This window comes from Mus pahari, chromosome 8 (genome assembly GCF_900095145.1).
Source record: "Mus pahari chromosome 8, PAHARI_EIJ_v1.1, whole genome shotgun sequence".
NCBI classification, from domain to species: domain Eukaryota; kingdom Metazoa; phylum Chordata; class Mammalia; order Rodentia; family Muridae; genus Mus; species Mus pahari.
Window position 1 is genome coordinate 40419158 of NC_034597.1, and position 6000 is coordinate 40425157.

The following is a 6000-nucleotide window of genomic DNA, read 5'->3' on the forward strand; positions in this document are numbered from 1 at the left end:
AAGGACTAATAAAAAAAAAACAATTGGATTTGGCAGTTAAGAAAATATTTTCACTTGTGGGCATTTTTAGTGGTGATGTATTAGTTTTAGTGGACTTTTAACAGTTTTAGTTACAGAGTATGTTTAGCTGACCCATGAAGATCACTGTGCTGCAACATCCTACTGTATAAGGCTCTTATTCTACACAGAGGCAGGAGTGAAGGAGTAGAAGACAAGACTGAAATACTGCCTGGTCAGCACTCAATTTTGGCATCCATTAGGGCAAAGCCTCCCTTAAGGAATCTTAAATGCTGTTTTTGGAAATTGACTTCAAAGTAATTACTTTGGTGAGAATGGGCTTTTACTAAGTGAAAGATGGCAGATAATCATGAAGAAAACATCATGTTTCCCAAAGTTGTACCCAAGGATTCTTCAGTCAAAAATGATCACAAAAAAGATGAATCCATTCCACATATCCTAAAATTGTGGGTTTGCGTGTGTGTGTGTGTGTGTGTGTGTGTGTGTGTGTGTGTGTGTGTATTTTCATCACCTCATAGACTGGAAGGACTCTCGATTTTCTAAAAGACCTTGTGTTTCTCTCATCTCAGGTAAGGCTGTGGTTCACTGAAGCTTCCAGATATGCAAATCTCTTAGTGATTCATGTATAACTATACTCCACTCAGAGACAAAGTAGCTCACAGAGAAATAGTGCAATGGGGTGGTGGGTCCTGATTGCACAATTCTCTCTCAGGCATTGTGTTGTCTTCCAACTTCATAGTGCAAAACTCTATCCCCTGATTGCCTGGGTGCACCCTCTCCCAAATGTGGCTATATGACTGTTTCTTTACTACAAACTCATTCAATACTGCCAGGTACGTCCTTATCTTCCTCCTCCTCTCCTGCCCTTCCCTTCTTCTGCTTCCTCCTCTTTCTTCCTTCTCCTCACAGTCCTGCTAGTACAATTCACAAGTCCTATGTCCCATGATCTCATGTCCCAGGGCCTCCAAGAACAAAGGCAGTAATGCCTTCCAGATGGCCTGACACCATTATCAGTGTATATGTGCATTAAATCCCATGTTCAAATAATATGAACCTTATTAGTCATTAGAGAAATACAATCAAACCACAATTTGATAGTTCTTCACTCATACCCATTAGGATAGATATACCAAAAATGTGGAAAATGAGCTATTTGATGTGGATACGAGGAAGCAAATTTGGGTCCTCTGGAAGGAAATCGAGTGCTCAAAACAGCTGAACCATCTCTCCAGCTCCCAGTCTTTATAACATCTATTTTCTCAATATTTTTAATAGCATGTGTGTTGTTTTGTAAGCACTCTTATAGAGAGTCCATGGAAGAAGCTGACTCACACCTTTGAAGTGGTGTTTTTTCCTGTGCTGAACTTTACATTGAATTCATCCTTTACTTTTCAGTCACAAGTTTACTGCTTACTTTGTGGTAAGATATGCTGTCACGGATACTCATGTTCTTGTCTGTTTACTAAATCTCATTATCATTCCAACATCATTAAAGTTTTAAGTTTAAATCCAGAGAAAGAAAGAGAGAAAGGAAGAAAGAAAGAAAGAAAGAAAGAAAGAAAGAAAGAAAGAAAGAAAGAAAGAAAGAAAGAAAGAAAGAAAGAAAGAAAGATGTAAACAATAAAACCAGTAAATATTGCAGAGGTTGTGGAGACCTAACTGGGGTGGGGGCTGGGGGTAAAATGACACAAACAACATGGTGGTACCTCGAAAATTTAGCCACAGAATTCACCTAGGAACTGAACAGTCCACTCTTAGGCATGTATCAAAAAGCTTGGAAACAGGTCCTCTGACAAACACCCATGTGCAAATATTTACACCAGCACCCTTCAACACAAGCAAAACATGTGCTGGGCTTTGGACACCAAGTGTCTTCCAAAGAGACTGGGCTCCCAGTGCAAGCAGTGTTCAGAGATGGGCAGCTAAGGAAGGGATTGGGCCATAATGGCTCTACCATCCCTTCATTCATGATGTAGTCTACTTACCGGCATGAATCAGCAATCAGTTGGTGAATGAACTCTGGAAGTAGGGAAAATCAGTTGCAGGAAATCGGTGACCAGGAGCATGTCTTCCAAGGGTGCATCATGTCCTGTCCCTTGCTTCTCTCATTCGCTGGATGCCGTGAAATAATTCACTTTCCTCCACCATATCCTCTCTATTTGGTTAGTACAAGGCAATAGAACCAACCAACCATGAACTGAAATTTTAAAATGAGGAGATCGAATAGATTTTTTTTTCCTTTTTAATAGTTCCTCTCAGGCACTTGACACAGCAGTAGAAAGTCGAAAGTCTAAGTAATATAACATGGAGACATCAGAATGTTCAACAGATAAATAGATAACGGTTATCTTCCAGGGTTTAATGCAATGTTGTCGATCCGTAAAAAGGGAACCGAGTACTATAATGCATGTTACAACAATGAGAGAGGATATTATATACACTGTGCTAAGTCAAAGAAGACAGAGTTAAAAGTTCCCGTACTTACAAAATATTCAGAACAGGTAAATACAGAAACAGAAGTTAGGTGGAGGAAGGGGGAGATGGCGTATGGCTGCTCAACTGATACTGACTTTATTTTGTAGTCATAAAAATGTTGTGGAACTAGACAGAGGAAGTGACAGCACAATGCAATATTTAGTGTGCACTAAATGTCACCTAAATTTATGGTAGGTGTATTTTACCTAACTTTTAGATTAATGCTTAAAAACATAAAAAAAAAATAAACATAACCCAAGATGAGAGTATACTGCCTACAAACATCTTGAGAAGGGGATATTTAAGTCATGAGATTTAATGTACCTCATACAAGCTAGTGAAGTGCCTGGTAGAATAAATCTGCAGAACAAATGAGCAGCTGGATGTGTTTCCAGGACTCCATAAAGCATTTTGAAGTTGGAGAATCCCAGTTCTACCCTGTTCCCAGGTCTAGTTCTTCCTCTTACTGGATAATGGTTCCTAGTGGATGCGTCACATCTGTGGGCCTGGACATCTTTTCTCATGTCCCAGTTCTTGGGGTTCTAATAAGAAATCTATTCCCTTCACCTCTTCAACTCTAAGCTGCACATTTTGCTCTCCTAGCTGAAAACCATCTAACTGAAATCCCCCATCGCCTAGTGCACGGCACCAGAATCCCATTATCAAACATTTCCTGCCCACAAAACTTCACATTTTTACTGAGAACATTCCAGTTTCTCATTAAATCTTTAAAACGCAGGATGATGACTAGTCAGGAGAGAACTAACTGAGCAGCAGGGTCACCGGAACAGCGAGAAAAGGTAGGACTCCCTAGAAGGAGATGAATCTTATTCCCAGGCCCGGATTCCAGGCTGAATTTAGTCTTCGACTTGTTCATTTGATCCTAAAGTCCCTTAGTGAGACACTTGCTTTCCTGATTGCCCCAACTGACGGCAGATAAAATAATTTCAGGAGCCTTTTGAGCTTTAAATATTTTATGATCGCTCTGGCATCCTTCCCAAACAAAGCAGAGGCGATGAGCAGCTTCAGCGGGGTTTGTGTATCAGCGAGGCTATGTTTTCAGAATAAAAGGACAAGCTTGACAACGCCTCCTGTAATAGCTAATCTTGGTTGTTAACTTGAACACAACCTTTTCTTTAATTGAAAATAGATTCTTTTATACAATATCATGGTTTCCTCCCTGTCTCATCTTCCCCCACCTTTTCAGTTCCACATCTTCTTTCTCACTCTTCTTAGAAAACAAACGGGAAAAAAGCATTGGAAGCTCATACATCAAGAGATACACAGGCATACAGGCATGCACACACACATACACAAAACTTATAAGAACACAAAATTGGAAGACAATATATAAGCAAAAGACTGGCAAGGTTAAAAAAAAAAAAAGTCCAGACAAAACATTATGAGGTGAAAACATTTCCAAAAATGCCATCTATTGCTGGGCATTCGGTCTGCCCTTAGGTGTAGTTTTTATACCCAGTGAGACTCTGTTGAAGAAAACTATTGTTTTCTTTTGTGTGCAGTTGTCAGTTGGAGATAACTTCTTGATTAGGGATAACTGCTCGTGACTGGTTTCCCTTTCGGTAATGGGATCCCACTCTCTGGAAAGTGTGCAGACTCTAAGTGCACTGCCACTGCCTCTGTGAGTTCCTGTGTGTGTCAGTCCGACTGAATTTAGAAGGCTTTGTTTCCTTGGTGTCCTCCATTCCCTCTAGCTCTTAACATCTTTCTGCTTTCTCTTCAGCAGAGTTCTCTGAGTCCTCGGGGTAGGAGTTTGATAGAGGCATCTCATTAGCACAAGATGTTTAAAGTGCCCTCATTCTCTGCACATTGTCTAGTTGTGGGTCTAGTTGCATTCCCATCTTCGACAGGTGGAACCACCTTTGATGAGGGCTGAGAGAGGCACTGATCTATGGAAAAGCAGAAAGTCACTAGGTGTCATTATCCTGACATTTCTTTAGTAGAACTATAGTATTAGGTTTTCCTGTAGGTCCCTGGCCTATACACTCTCAGGTTCTTAGTTACCTAAACAGTGACAGACAAGGATCACAGAATGGGCTTTAAATTTGCTTGGATCATGGCTAGCTACTCCAACAACTTTAATGTCATTATTTTACCAACATATCACGTAGGCAGGTCATCATTTTAGATGGGATGGTTGGTAATTGGGTTGGTGTTTACCTTTCTCCTTTGGTAGCATGAAGAGTACCTCCCAGTACCATGCACACTAGTAGGCTTTAAAGAGGCACTAGCTGAACTTTTCTGTGTTCAATGATATGTAGGTATAACAAGACTTACCATCATTTGGTAGAGAGCAACCCACAGTCTTGGTGATAGCCCAAGTTGTTTGATGGTTTTCGTGGGGTTCCTTTGGTCACCAACTCAATTAGATGTAACCCATTTCCAGAAATGGAGGTTTCATTTGGTGGTAAGAGATATTTAGTTGGACTGTCTCCCCTGTTATTTGGTGATTCTGTATAGATTTCTTTACTTTATGCATATATATTGCAAAGCTTCTACTATGGTAAGTTTCCATATGACCACTCAGATGGCCCTTAGTTTTAGCTCTCCCTCCATGTAGTCCTCTCACATTCTCTTCCCTCCCCATTTATTTTAGTCCTTCCATTCCAATCACTCCCCTGCCCTGTCTCTCCATAACTATATATTTTATTTTCCTTTCCTGGGAAAATACTTTCCTTTCCCTAGTTCTTTACTCTATACTCCATATTCTGTGATGATACAGTACATACATATTAAAGGCTTAAACTCTAACATCCACATATTCGGAAATACATATGATATTTGTCTTTTTGGGGTCAGCTTTTTCTTAATCAGGGTGATTTTTTTTATAGCTCCATCTAGTTACCTGCAAATTTCATTTTTAACAGCTGAGTAGGATTCCATTGTGTAAAGGAACCACATATTTATTATCCATTAATTTGTTGATGGGCATCTAGGCTGTTTCCAATTTCTGGCTATTATGACTAGGGCAACAATGTATATGGATGATAAAATGTCTCTGTAGTCCTTTGGGTACATGCCTAAGATTGTGATAGCAATATCTTGAGGTAGATCTAGTCCCACCTTTTCATACTGATTCCCAAAGTGATTCTACAAGTGCGCTTCATTTTTTTCTTTTTTTATTATTTTATTAGATATTTTCTTCATTTACATTTCAAATGCTATCCCGAATGTCCCCAATGCCCTCCCCCCGCCCTGCTCCCCTGCCCATTCGCTCCTACTTCTTGGACCTGGCGTTCCCCTCTATAGGGCATATAAAGTTTAAAAGACCAAGGGGCCTCTCTTACCAATGATGGCTGAATATGCCATCTTCTGATGCATATGCAGCTAGAGACACAAGCTCTGGGGGTACTGGTTAGTTCATATTGTTGTTCCACCTATAGGGTTGCAGACCCCTTTAGCTCCTTGGGTACTTTCTCTAGTTCCTCCATTGGGGGCCCTGTGTTCCATCCAATACCTGACTGTGTGCATCCACTTCTAAAGACC